Source organism: Maylandia zebra, linkage group LG2, assembly GCF_041146795.1.
Source record: "Maylandia zebra isolate NMK-2024a linkage group LG2, Mzebra_GT3a, whole genome shotgun sequence".
Classification (NCBI taxonomy): Eukaryota; Metazoa; Chordata; class Actinopteri; order Cichliformes; family Cichlidae; genus Maylandia; species Maylandia zebra.
In genome coordinates, this window is record NC_135168.1 from 184,897 (window position 1) to 200,190 (window position 15,294).

At 38.4% G+C, this 15,294-nt stretch overlaps 1 protein-coding gene across 1 annotated transcript in view; it reads right to left on the reverse strand.

Moving 5' to 3' along the window:
• LOC101472502 (uncharacterized) overlaps positions 1 to 15,294 on the reverse strand; it is a 57,046-nt gene that overhangs the window by 24,971 nt on the left and 16,781 nt on the right. The window contains exon 2 of the mRNA XM_004566642.3: positions 13,514 to 13,676. The gene's annotated coding sequence lies outside the window, so the exon portion shown is untranslated. The remainder of the gene's footprint in view (positions 1 to 13,513; positions 13,677 to 15,294) is intronic.

A 15,294-nucleotide genomic window follows, 5' to 3' on the forward strand; every position in this document is an offset into this window, starting at 1 on the left:
CGAGCCGCGATATGAAATTCCCAGCCGCCCATACATCAGGGAGATAATGGTGCCAAAACTTTCTGAAGAGGTAAAGACAGCAGTGTGTGCGCGATGTCAGTCCTCAGTTTAACGGCACAGTGGACTGATGATCCACGCGCAGATGAGGAGTTTGTTCGTCAATGCCAAATACTTTCGTTATTTTGTTTGTTCGTTTACAATATGGACACTCTGCAACAATTTAAAAGTTTATTTTATTCCAAACAGAAGTGTTTATTTATTATTCTGAAAGCTCGAGACAGTGCCAATAGTTCAGTGATATTTTGTTAAATTACAATGTGGACACTCCGCAATAATTTAACAGAAGTGCTTATTTTTCACTTGAAATTTTTTGTGGTCATTTTTATTAAGATTTTATTTTAAGAATAAAATAAAACCTGTCTTCCAATTCATTGCATTTGCGTGTGTGTGTGTGTGGTAGAAGTATCGGTTTTTGTACTCAGTATCGGCAAGTACTCAGATCCAAGTATCGGTATCGTATCGGTTTGAAAAAATTGGTATCGTTGCATCCTTAGTAATGTTTTTCGTGCTGTTGCACACACAGCACGCTCGTTTGTTTCAATTCGACAGTTGCCAGAAGACAGCTTACCATCTTGTGCATAATAACCTAACACTCCTGGGTGCTATAGACTACAGTGTACACTGTACACCCTGGTTTTCTTTGCATCAGTCAGTGTCTCCCAATTAATGTGCATTTTCCTCTATTTCTCCAGAACGCCCATTCTCTTTGAAAGCTCGCTCTGCTGTCATGAGTGGGCATTGGTTAATGGTCATCATGTGACTGATGCAAGCCAGATTCTTTTTTTTTTAGCAAAATTGTAATTAAAACACACACACACACACACACACACACACACACACACACACACACACACACACACACACACACACAAAATTGCCTCAATGGGGCATCCATCAGAAAGGGGCAGGTGCTGAGTCGCAGAGGAGCAGCAGCCTAAGCAGAACTTAAACTTTTAATTCCAGCCATTCCCAGGCCAGTCTAAAGATATTATCCTCCAGTGTGTCCTGGGACTGCCCCGGGGCCTCCTTCTAGCAGGACATGCAGCAGGGATATCTCAGTAGGTAAAGTGGTGGCCCCATGGTTGGAAGGTTGGGGGTTCGAATCCCCCGAACGGCTACCCTGAGGTACCCCTGAGCAAGGTACTGTCCCTATACACTGCTGCCCACTGCTTCACTGAATGAATGGGTTAAATGCAGAGACGAGTTTCTCAATAAAATATACATTGCTATTATGCCTGGAACACCTCACTCAGGAGGAGGCCACTATCTGTAAGGGAGAGGGCAGCCACCATTCGGAGAAAGCTAATTTCTGCCACTTATATCCACGATCTCGTTCTTTTGGTCATTAAACGAAGCTTAATGAAGTCCGGCAGCCTCGCCTCTGTCAGTGCGCCCCAGGGCAGCTGTGGATACAATGTAGCTGCCATCACCAGTGTGTGAATGTGGATGACTGGATGTAGTGTAAAGCGCTTTGGAGTTCTTAGAGCAGGGGTCTCAAACTCAAATGAGCCGCGGGCCACTTCTGGCACCGTCATCTCATTGGACGGCCACGTTAGTGTCCAAGTAGTAGAAAATACCAAACACGAAAACACCCACTAATATTTCCTAAAATGTAGTGTTTTGTTTGTTTTATTTAATTCCAAATATTGTGTAACAAGACAAAATTGCAAACATGAACGCAATTTATTTCTCACTCTTATCTATCTGCAGCCTTTCAGTTTCAGTTTTATTTGGCATATGCAAGTTAGCACAGAGTCAACATTGCAATGACATGTATTTGACGAGCAGAAGACGGTCACTCAGCAGTGTAGTACAGTAGTTTCATTGAAGAGATTCGTACTTCAGAGAATATTCAGTCTTTTAAATTGCATCTTAAAACTTTTTTTTCACCTTGGCTTTTAATTCAAGTTGAGTTTGATTATCATCAGGCCTGTTTTATGTTTGTTATGTTTGTTTGTTTTTTATGTTAATACATTGTCTTCTCATTTATCGGTATTTGTTTCTCTATTGTTTTCTCTGTTCTTTGCTAATTGTGAAGCACTTTGGTGCTATAGAAATACATTTTGATTTGATTATATGAACAAAGAGGCTGTAATGAAGTAAATTCTGCCTGTATGACCAAGACTAATCAATGTAATTCTGGTGAGTGTGAGACATCCAGTTTAACTGCTACTGAGTTAAATGAACCAAGGACTGAGAATAAAAACTCTGAATTTATGTTTGTAAAGGAAAAAGAAGATATGAGTTTGGGCAATAACAGTCAGCCATGGACAATTCATTTCTGGGCTCAATTGACTCTTGCTGTGTTAACTTTAAAACTGACACCTTGTTATGTGTAGCTGGAGAGCCTTATTTATGTGCGAATGTTTAATAATGAAGAACATTAAAACATTACTGTTGGGCACATGTCGGCAAAGTTATGTGACATTAGTGATGTTTGTACTAACTTGGTTCTAAAGCCTTCACTTTAAAATATACGATACAATAGTCGACCTTAATCCTACAGAGAATGTGATGCTGAAAGTCAGTGATGCTGCTCGGTTTGCAGTCCTGAACATCACGGCACAAGCAGGATTCACTGCACTGTTAATGTTAGCTGTGTTATATTGCTGCCTCTGTTCGGTGGTGTCGAGCCAAACGGACTTTAACGTGTGTTTGAACGAGCTGACGGTTCACTCGTTAAGCTGAAAGAAAGATGCTTTAATCACAGCAGTCACACATGTGTCCACTGCACCATCTGGAACTCTTCTTGTTTACACTCGTAATAACACAAACACTAAATCCTGCTTCTCTGTGCTGTTGTGTGGCAGTGTGTACACCTGAGACTGTCACCTGTCTGTCTGTCCTGCACTCTCTCTCTGTTTCTTTCTCTCTGATTGTGGAATAAAAGTATGAACATGTGTTTATAAGTTACACTTGTGTTTGAATCCTGCAGCTTATCACACATTTGATTTCCATGTGTGACGACTGCAAGTGTCCAGAGTGAGGACAGACTGAGGGACCCACTGCTGCACATCATCTGTGAGGCTTTGCAGCCCTGATGATCCACCAGGACAAACTCAGCAGTGTGTGAGGAAGAGGAGGAGGAAGAGCCAGCAGCAGCTGACAGATGGAGAGAATAGACAGACTGTTCCCTGTTTGTGAAGGACTGCTAGGAAAGTTTAACAGAACTGTCTGTCCTGAATCAGTCTTATTAGGTAATGTTCAAATAATGTGATCATCCCAGTGTTTTCAGTGTGGGAGAAAGTACTCAGGGCCTTCAAGTTACACACTATGAAAGGCAGCTGTCGGGCGTTGTGTGGAGTAGTGATGTTCGATTCGTGAACGAATCGTTCAATACTTGAGAATCACTTTACTGAGTTGTGAACCATGATTCACAAGCCCAACTGACTCACTGACTAATCCCTGTTGCTGTTAGCAAACTAATTCCATCAGTAGAAATATATCTAGCTTATAATTATAATTGTGGGGGGGGAACAACAGCCAGTTTCTTAACAAAAGCATTTCTGTTCTGAACTGGAAGAAAAAACCCTGAGTAGAAGCTCACATCAAGAAAATAGCTCCTCGGTTCACAGTAGCATCGCTCTGCTAACATGCTAACAGCACATTTGAGCTACTCACCCCCTCCCTTCCTGTGCTGAACCATAAGCGTAAGCGAATCACTCAGGACTCGCTCACCCCCTCTCTCCTGGCTCACAGCTTCTTCTTCTTCTTGGTTGGCAACCAATGTTAAGGCGCATTACCGCCCCCTGGAGCACAGCTCAGGGGACATTTAGATGAGAAAATATATATTTAACACATTTAAGGAAAATACTAATAAAATACAAATAAACAAAATAAATGTTTATTAAGCAGTTTTGATAGAAAATTGCTTAATTTTAGAAATGTTTTTGCTGTTTTTTACGGAAGCGTAGAGCTGCCACCCAGGCAAAAGAAAAATACAAGTGTATCACGTTATAACGTGAAAAGTTTATTGTTCTAACAAGATACTTTTCCTGTTTGTACAATATACTTTTCACGTTTGAACAACATAATATCACGTTATTACAATATACATAATTATCACGTTCGTACAATATAAATATTATATTGTACGAACGTGATACCATTACAATAACATTTTTTATTGTAAGAACGTAAAACGTGTTGCATTCGGAAACCCAAATCCATGGTAGTTGTGGAGAGCTCACGCTCTTCAGAACTGGCACTTAACTTTGAATGCCCTGCTTTCAACATGGACACAAACACTGATAGCCCACTTCTGAGATTTCTTCGGAATCGTGGTGTACCTGAGGACTGTCTCTTACGAATGCTACAAGAACACGTAAGTGCTCTCTTGAGGGGGAAACTTGTAAAACTCGCTTTTTACGAAGTTACAGCGTCTAAAAATGTGACATATTGCTAAGTTAGCAACCACAGTGGTTTTCGCTTCTCTCGCTTTAACTGCGTAAGGACGTAACGGTAGGCTGCATTGGTGTGGATCTATATGGAATGGAGAATGTAAAACAAATTAACCCGCTGTATAAAACTGGGTCGTTGTATGACCACATGTTACTACTTAACCCGTATGCAGATTCCAGGTTTCTTAAATATATCGCTATATTATGTGATGCACAATGTTTCCTTGTTTATCTAAAAACAAATGAATTAAACTGTGTTTATATTGATATTTGGCTTCAATTTAAAAAACCAGTGGGTTCAACCCTTTGTGCTCTGTGCTAATTTACTTTTTCAAAGGTGGGCGTTGTATATACTGTAATATTTCTATTAATAACATGTTAGAGAATCTCATTAATGTTGCTGGCATAGAGAGAGGAAAAGAGTAAAATGCTAAATATTGATGGCTGCCACTAAAATAATAACAGACAATTATCAAAACACATGTGAAATTTACATACATTTTTTTAGTGAGGTACCTCATGTGGTGTGGCAGCAGGTATACCTTGTACTTCTGTATAGTAATAAATATCTTTGTTATTACAGATTGATGCCACAGTGATTGATTTCATGGATGACAAGACCCTGTCTGGTTACATCCCAACATATGGTGACCGGATAGCTGCCAGACGGTTCTGCTTGGAAAACAGTGGTGCAAGTACTAAGGAATCAAGAAAAAACTCATTGCTCGAAAAATTGAAGGAAAAGATGGGAATCAATGAAAATGAGAAGAAACCTGATCATGAGGAGGCATTTGTTTCTAAGAGAAAAAGAACATATGCAAAAAACAACAAATGGGCTGAGAAAAAGACTCGAAAAATTGAGTTAGGGTGGATCCATGAAGGTAAGCAAGTGAGAAAGCGCAGAGGAGGAGGAACAAGGACCTTTGATGTGCCCAAAGACTCCAGAAAAGCTGACATATTACAGTATGCTAAAGATCTTTTCTTTCCAAGTGGAAAAAGCAAATTTGGAAGATGGGAGGTGTTCAGTCATGACATATTAGACTATCAGGAAGAGGCCGTATTTGATGAAGATGTCACAGTTGGAGAACTCTACTCAGCACTTAAAATGGGAATGTTGAGATTTTACTTGTGCACAAGAAGATTTTCCAATGATGACGATGATGAAGAAGTTTATGATAGAGGGAAAACACATGTAAACAATGTTACACAACTGACTGACTCACATCAAGGAGATGAAGAAGCTTCTCACACTGTTGTGATCTCATCATCAGAATCTAGGAATGCTGATGAAGATGTATTATTAGACACATCTGAGGTAATGATTGGACCCTACCTTGGAGAGCCTCTGCCTTGTCAACTTGATGACACTGTAATAGATGAACCATTCCTGCAGTTTGAGGAAGATGATCTGGTCATCACATCCATTACACTTCCTCCAACAAACACAGCAGTCAGTAGTCCAGATACATCTATAAGCAATGAAGCAATAAGCTCTGCAGGATCATATGATGTTGTCTGTGTTACCACCAAACTTCACAGGGTTACTATTCTGGAGGAGATGATCAGCCAGTTCAAAGATCCAGCACTCCTCATACACCCTCTAAAATACACCTACATTGATGAAAAAGGAGCTGATGCAGACGGTGTATCAAGAGATGTGTATGCTGCATTTTGGTCAGAGTTTGTGGACAACACAGCTGAAGGAGAGGAGTTCAGAGTGCCATCACTGTCTCCTAAATGGCAGGAAGAAGAGTGGAAATCCATGGGTAGAATTTTACTGAAGGGATTTCAAGACCATGGATATTTCCCTTGTCGCCTTGCTCCTGTTTTCACAGTGGCACTCATCTTCGGTGAGAATCAAGTATCAGATGATCTGCTGTTTGAAAGTCTTCTCTTTTACCTAAGTCAATCAGATAGGGATCTGATAACAAGGGCACTAAAAGAAGAGCTTTCAGATGAAGACAGGGATGAAGTGCTGGATCTCATGGATCGCCTGGATGTATCAGTGCTTCCAACCAAAGAGAACTTAAAAGGCCTTCTTCTGAAAGTCGCACACAAACAATTAATCCAAAAACCAGCATATGCCGCAGAGAAAATGTCCTTAGTTGCAAGCTACTTCCTAAAAGAAGCTTTTCAAAGCCCACAAGATGTCCTACAAATGTATGAGGATAAAAAGCCAACAACGAGAAAGCTTTTGAAGTTGCTTACTGCCTCTCCCACCACTCAAGCAGAGAAGCAGAGCTTCAGATTTCTGCACCAGTACATCAGAGGACTTGACGATACAGGGCTCAGAAGGATGTTCAGGTTTCTTACTGGGTCAGATGTCATCTGTGTTGACAAGGTTGAGGTACTGTTCACGCCTGTGGATGGACTGGAACAACGATCTGTGGCACACACATGCAGCCCTCTTCTGGAACTACCATGGACATACACGTCCTACCCAGAACTACGAAATGAACTGGACAATGTTTTGGCTGCTAAAAGCTCTTATGAGTTCAGCATAGCTTGATTAAAGTCCATCATGTTTAAACCAAAGAATGAAAGGTTTGCACTAACAATGACTGGCTATGAAGCTCTAAAGTTTGTTAAACCCACAAACAGGGAACACATCATTGTATAAAAAAAGAAAGAGCTTAAATTTCAGGGAAGTGTTTTATTTCATATTTGAATTTATTTTCAAAAATTGTGGATAACATCAATTTGTTTCCACCATGAAAAATGTAAATTTCAGTTTAAATTTTCATACTTAAAAGTTTTACTAGTTTAAATGTTAACTAATTATGTTTAATAAGTTCATATGGTTAGCAGCAAGAGGTGATCTATGCTTATTATTAGTTCTTATCATGTGTCAAGGTCCTTTTCCACAGGTCTGTGGTGCAGTTTTGTAGGATACAAGATGTCTGCTAGAGGGGATGTTTTGTTTAGTAATAATTCAAAAGACTTAATATTAATTATTTTCAAGTATATATATATTTTTTACCTTTCCACCAGTCATTTGTTCAGAACATATTTTAAGGGAATAACTTTGGAAGGCAATGTGTTTGATGCAATAGTTGACTGGAATAAAAGACAGAAAATTGGCACATAAGTTAAGTTTTGTTGTGTTTATAAAGAGTCCGTGTTTTCTTCTCCTTGAACACAAATAAAAGGGAGGTTAACATCTAACACTGTTTGTTAATTATTAAATAATGCAGAATTTGTACATTTACCAGTTTACAAGAAACTGTTCGTGGATGAATAGCAGTTGCACAATGTGTTCAGTAAAATTGAAAACAATATTTTATGAATGATAATGTATAGGATCAGCAGTTTAAAAAATGTTTTTTGACAGTCTTAAAACAGAAATCAGATATAATAGAAATTCAGTTAAAAAAATAATTGGAAATGCCAAAAGGTTGGAGTACGCAGATTTGGTTAAATATATTTAGACATGCTTGCTTGCTACTATCTTGAACCGAAAATCCAAACAAAATAATAATGAATGTCTTTTCTATTGTTTATTGCACAAATAAAACATTGTACCCAAAAATATATGCGTAAAAATTCCCAAAGCCCAATTATATTTAGGTTTATAAGTCCTTCACTATATAGGCTCTCAGGACGAGATACAGTTCAATGGATTCATCTGCTGTGCTTGGTGGAAGTAAGAAGTTCTCTGACATTAGAAGGCAACACAAGCTGAAAACGGTTTCATCACAGGTATAAGGTCCTCTCTGTTGACATTCTTGCTTACAAGCATCCACTGCCTCCCGAGAAACCTCTTTCAGATGATCCTGTCCTCCAAAGAGATGAGGGATGGTGTACATGAGAATCGGACGTCCACTTGGAGCAACTGCATTTCTGCTTCTGCGTATTATGTGGGTGTTCCACATATGTGCAACTTGCTGCAGCTCTTCCTATTCAATATTAAAAATTAAAAAATCTCATATCAATAAAAGAACACATTTCTCTTGGCTCAACATGTTACCCAAAACGGCGCTGGCACGGCTGGCAACCTTAACCCAATTTCCCTCGGGATGAATAAAGTACGATCAATCAATCAATCAATAAAAAGCACCACACAGTGACAGTCGGAAAAACAGAGTTTATCAAAAATACTCAACAACAAGAGTAACAGTGGTAGACACGTGATACTGTGGAAAATTTTAAGTAATTATTAAACGTGAATTGTTTTAGACATTTTATGTTTCTGGCCAGTGAAATATGCATTTTTTTCATATCCTGAACGCAGTGATAATAATAGGGATGGTGCATGGTGGGTGTTAAAGCAAACTTTTTATTCTCTCTCCGTGTCTCTCTTTCTCTCTAACACACACACACACACGCACACACACACACAAACACACACACGCAAACACACACACACACACACACACACACACACACACACACACACACACACACAATGACTCATTCAAAGAATATAAACATGGTTACATACCTCGATGACGTTCAGGCATGTAAACAATATGAGCTGCTTGTTCAAAAAACATCCAGAAAAGCAGTCATTGTCTTTTAGTTCCTGGAGACAATTTATCCAGTGCTGAGCATGATGTCGTCTCAGAAAGGCCCACCAGACTTCAATACGCTGATTGTGATTGCTGGATCCAGTAATAATACAGTTTCTGACGTTCGGATCCATAGTCCAGCGCAAGAATCGTTGCATCTCGGCCATTATGACATTTTCTGTTCCTAAATCAGAGCGAATCCTAGCAGGTGTTCCCATCTTCTTTTCAACTTCTGCTATGAAATATCCAGCAATGACTTTGGGATCATTGTTTGTTGAATAGGCATGAAGCCAAATCATAACTCTCGAAAAGCCATCAATAGCTCCATTTATACAGATTCCAAAAGGCTTCAGTTTGTCATAGGAGTCAACATGCCACATGAAATTTGGTCCAGGATTTACATACGTGCGTCGCATTAGGCGATTTCTGCATCGTTGCTCAACACCGTAAGGGTCAAGATATTTCAGTAAATGTCTCACAGTACTCTGCGTGACAACATAACCTGCCTGAATGCAGTTCAGGTGATGTAGTTTGTATCCATGGAGCCTCCCATGTCCCTCCAGTTGATCAATAAGAAATCGTGCTACCTCAATCGGATCGGACTCATTCTTTCTCCTGTACAGTCCCATGCGTTTTAGGTTTCTTCTAAGTGTCCGCATGCTTATCACAATACTGTCCAAACTGCTCAATAACAGCAAAATCTCCCCATGCCTCAATCCAAGCATAAAATAGAACTTAATTAATTCCAATAAACGAGCCATTTTCTCGCACTCTGATCTGCACTGTCACCCACTTCACTATGTTTTACGCTTCCGTATTTTTACGGCAATATATCATGCTCGAACAATAAAATATATGTTATAACGTGAAAACTTTATTGTTCAAACAATATAATTATCACGTACAATATAATATTTATATTGTACGAACGTGATAATTATGTATATTGTAATAACGTGATATTATGTTGTTCAAACGTGAAAAGTATATTGTAAAAACAGGAAAAGTATCTTGTTAGAACAATAAACTTTTCACGTTATAACGTGATACACTTGTATTTTTCTTTTGCCTGGGTGGCAGCTCTATGCTTCCGTAGTTTTTTGCTCTATAAAATTTTTTTATTTTTAATCATTCATCTTAGCAGTGGGATTTACATGAAAAGAGAAACAAATTAAGTTTAAGTGAAAATGTAAATTTTTTGCACTCTCTGGTCAACTGACTCAGTGAATCAAATGACTCAAAAAACCCGATTTACTTTGGTGAGTGACTCATTAAAACTCGATTCAGTAAAAAGAATCAAATTTACCATCACTAGTGTGGAGGCGAGGAAGAAAGAACCCAAACGCAGGACTCGCAGGTAGGTGAGGACTAGTGAAGGTTTATTATAAGGAGTGGATGAACAGAGGGTGAACGGACACTGACTGGCTGGACAATTGAATGGCTGACTGAACTGAGAAAACACACGGGAAGGACAACATCACACGAACATCAATGACACGACAAAGAACTGGTGAAACCGAGGAGCTTAAATACACAGGTTGAATGATGACAATGATTGGAAACAGGTGAGTACAGGGCTGAACATAATCTGACTAATCACACAAGCTGACACGGGAAAAACAGGAAATGAGAACATTAATGTGGCGAACTAAACTGAACATGAACAGAACTGAATCACTGGGTCAGCGACCCAGGAAACCTGACAACAGCAACAAGTTTAATGTTCAGAAACCTAAAGTCTGTATCAGCAGCAGAATGGAGCTAAAATAAATGTTGGTTCCAGTTCTATGAAGCTTTGAGTATTTTGGATCAGTAGCTGCTGTGTTTGTTGCATCATATTGCTGTAACTGTTTATTTGCTTTATATATTCTGAGCTAAGTTGATCTATAGTGTTACATCATATTCTATAAGGATGTTATGTGTTTGTAGACTTTCTGCCCAGTTTGACCCATTTAGCAGAAGTCAGCCTGTTTAAGGCTCTGATATCTATTCTGTGTGACTTACAGCAGTTATGACATGGTCTGATTTACTCACCCAATAAAGGAATATTTCATATATCAGTCTACTCTTCATTCTATCAGACACAGTTACCACAGCTCATACATTTGCTTATATATATATATATATATATATATATATATATATATATATATATATATATATATATATGTATATATATATGACAATACTATAATATTGCCCATATTATATTTACATTACCACAGTGAGATGATTTTAGTCTCATGAACAACATGAGCTGATTGTTATTTACTAACTAATCTTAAATGACTGTTCAGCATAGAAATGAAATGAAGCCCAACAATCATGTTTTACAGTCCTGTGGTCTCAGCCTCAGATACTCAACTAATCAAATCAACTAATCAAAGTGATGTCACGACATATATCAATGACCAACAAAACATTTTTCTCCTTCATTTCTGTCACACAAAGCCGTATGAAACGTTTCTCGCGGTTAGTATCATGGTTGCTAGGCAACCTGAGCAGCGCGACGGAGGCTAGACCGTCACAAGCCTCTCACTTCTGCACTTCTCGTACTTATAGTACGCACCGTACGTAGTGCACGTAGTTCAAGCGTGCGGTCTCTTCAAGCGTGCAGTTTCTTAATTAAGAAACTGGATGTTGTGTTTTCCCCACAATTTTAATTTTATGCTTGATATATTTCTACTAATGAAATTAGTTTGCTAACAGCAACAGGGATGAGCCAGTGAGTCAGTTGGGCTTGTTGGGCACGAGTCAGTAAAGTGATTCTTAAGTACTGAATGAGTCGTTCATGATTCACACATCACGAATCATGTTCATATTTTGGATTTATACCTTCACAGTTTCTCTCATGCTCTTGCTCACCATCATGTTCAGATTCATAGTTATCACAGTTACCATAGTGTGTTTCCCAGTTTAGGTTTAGCTTTAGTTCTCACCACCTGTTGTTTCTGCCTTGTTGTATTGTCCTGTATTCCATCAGCCAATAAAAAGCTCGCTTTTAGTTTCCCACAGTTTTGTCGTCCTTCATGTTCTGCTTTGAAATTACATGCCGCTGTGACAAAGTACCAACAAATATACATCCAACTATATAAAGTATAAATTACTGGACCTGCTATCATGTGATGAAGTGAAAAGTTTATTTCATGCAATTCTTTGTATTGCTCCTGTCAAAACTGTTAATATACACAGTTCACCCAAAGCATCCTGGAGAAACAGTGGAACGGTAAAAAAAACTTTCACTATCTCTGGGTGCATTGACCACACCTTGGTCTATGAGTAGAAGTCTGCAGGAGATCATTACCGGGCCTGTACAGGCTTTTGGCCAACTCTCCTACTTACCTCACTCACACACCAAAACCACAACCAAGCAATCTGTAAATCCAAACACACACTGACTACAACAGCCACGTTGTACACCCTGAAACCAATAGCTCTTGCCGACTCACACCCTTCTCTCTCATCAACAACAAGTTCCACTCCAACCTCCTGAAATGACACGAGGGAACTTAAATACGGGCTTAGCTAAACCATATGACACACAAGGGGAAAACAAAATGGCTGCCATATAACAAACTAAGACAAAACAATTAAAAAACTCTTAACATCCCCTAGGCAATGAAGCACATGGTTTAGTCCAATGAGGCTGTCAGCAGTACTTTAGATCAGCAGTCCCCAACCCCCGGGCCTCGGACCGGTACCGGGCCGTGAGTCGTTTGGTGCCGGGCCGCGAGAGTTGAGGCTCAGGTGTGAAATGTCTGGTTTTCAGGGTTTTTATCGGTTTTCAGCGTTATTTTATTATCGTTTTTATCGTTAACTCGGTTTTCCTGGGTCTTTTCACGTGTGTTATGAATAAAGCTTCTTTTTTTCGGTACTAGTTTTATGTTGTTGTATTTATCCGCGACACCTTAAAGGCCGGCCCGTGAAAATATTGTCGGGCATAAACCGGTCCGTGGCACAAAAAAGGTTGGAGACCGCTGCTCTAGATCCTCCAGCCCTTTGCGACACCATTTGCCGACTAGCAAGGAGAAGCCAAACCCCCAGGTAACTCAAACAAAGAAAGATGTATTAATATAACAAAACACTTTGACCTTGCAGTGTTGATATGTGTGCACTCCATAAAAACATTGTAAGGTGTGATGGGAAAAGTAAAGTAAGTTATTAAAGAAAGAATATATTTGACAATAACTAAAATATATTTAAAGTAGTGACTGTAAAGTAAACTAAAATGATGGAACTAGTGGTGAGGTGTGGAGCTGGACTTTTCTGAAATACCAAGATTAGTTAACTGACTTCATTCTCACAAACATTGTTTGGCTGCGTGGTTTGGTATTAATATATTAATATTGGTGGAAGTTCTGTATTCACTGACAAAATATTCTGCGTGGGTTGCAGTCTTTTTCAAGTTAACTAAAAGTTTATTTCCTGCACATTTAAGCTGTATAACAATGCATGAATCATATAAATGATGAAAATATTTATCATACAGCTGAAAATTTAAATAATAAAGTTCATAGTTACATTTTTTTCTCTTGCTTGACTCACCTGTAAAATGTAATCCTGATCTTTGGATGATAAAGTTCAGCTGGAATGTGAGTTCATGCGTAAGATGGTAGGATTCGTTCATATCATCACAAATTTCTGCAAGTTATTTCCCCTCAGTTCTCTTTTTTATCATGCAGAGAAGACCTGCCCCTTTGGGCTGGGACTGTAATGAGAGAAGCCAGAGATGAGTTTGATAGAATAGAATAGAATAGAATAGAATACAACTTTATTGTCATTGCACATGTGACAAATATAAGGCAACGAAATGCAGTTTGCATCCATCCAGAAAGTGCTTTAGCCATGATATAGATATAATATAGAGAATATAGATCTATTATAGATATGTTACAAATGTACATAAAGGTATGTTATGAATATACTGTAACTATAAATATGTACAGGCCAAAACTGTAGTGAATGTACAGGCTATGAACAGGTTATATGCGTATGGTATAATATGAAGAGCTATAACAGATGGTAGATATACAATTGCAAGTATTAATAAACAGTTGTAGAACTATAATTATTGTATTGCACAGTGTGATTGTCTATACAGTATTTACAGTAGTGCAGTTGAGATCAGTGAGATATACGGATAAATTATACAGTAGCCATATAAAGTGCCAGTGCTTGTAAGTGGCCGTTCAGTCCATGTGAATATGAGGGTACATTTGTAGGCAGACACACAAACCAAAAAATAAACAATATCCAAGAAAAACATAGACATATTTATATTTTTATATAATATATTTATATATTAATATAAATATTTTTATATATACATATAAACATCAATATGTAAGTCAAAGCATTTACAATTTTCAACACCAATGTAATGACAGTGTTTAAGGTATTTCTGCTTCTAATTAACCTATAAAAGATGTGATGGATGGATTACTATAACTTGTAATGTTATGGTGCTTTGTGTCTGTGAAGGTTCTCAGTCATACAGATCATCGTAGTCTAAGGAGCTTGAAAAGAAAAGCGTCTTCTTTAGTTTCCTTAAAGATGTTTCATGCGAGAAGCTTCTTCAGTTCTAAGAGCCCTTGGTGGAGAGCCCCAGATTTAATCGCTATGGGGGTGTCACCAAGAGGGTCATGGACCCCCTGTTGATCCTCTACCTAATCATTTGCTTTCACATCAGATATGAATGTGACATTTATATGTAGTGCAGGTGTAACCCAGCTGGAGAAATGAGTAAACATAAGATTTGTTTAGTTTCAGAATCATTCTTTTATTTGTTTTATTTTATTGTTGCAAGAAGTGATAATGTAACAAAATGTGTTGTATTCCCACACTTCTTGCTGTGCCTAGCAGAAGCTTTAATTTTGAAGTTTTCACAGGAGGTTGTGTGTTTACATGGCGTATTGTTACCAGCCATTTGACGAAAAAGAAAAATCCAATGCTATCTTGATTAGCAGCAGAAACTGTCTCGTTTACAGAAGCAAAGCTTCATAAAAGTTGTTATAAAGTGTTCAGAAGTTATCGGCTAACATTTCAATAGTGAAGTGAACGTTAGACAGAGCTGCCGAAATCAGCAGAGGTGGCGGCTAAGTTAATAGTGTTCCACGTGTCTTGGTAAGGTAACTGACTTATGTTCAATGATTGTAATGATGATGCTAATCATAGTAGTTGATGCATATTTTTCTACTGTATGTGTCATGTCAATGATAAGTGTTTGTGTTAAGAGGGAATAAATGCAATTTGCAATAGTTTTGTGCCAAATTTAGTGTAACGTATGTTCTGAAGAAATTTAAGCTTTAACATTTGTATTTCATTTG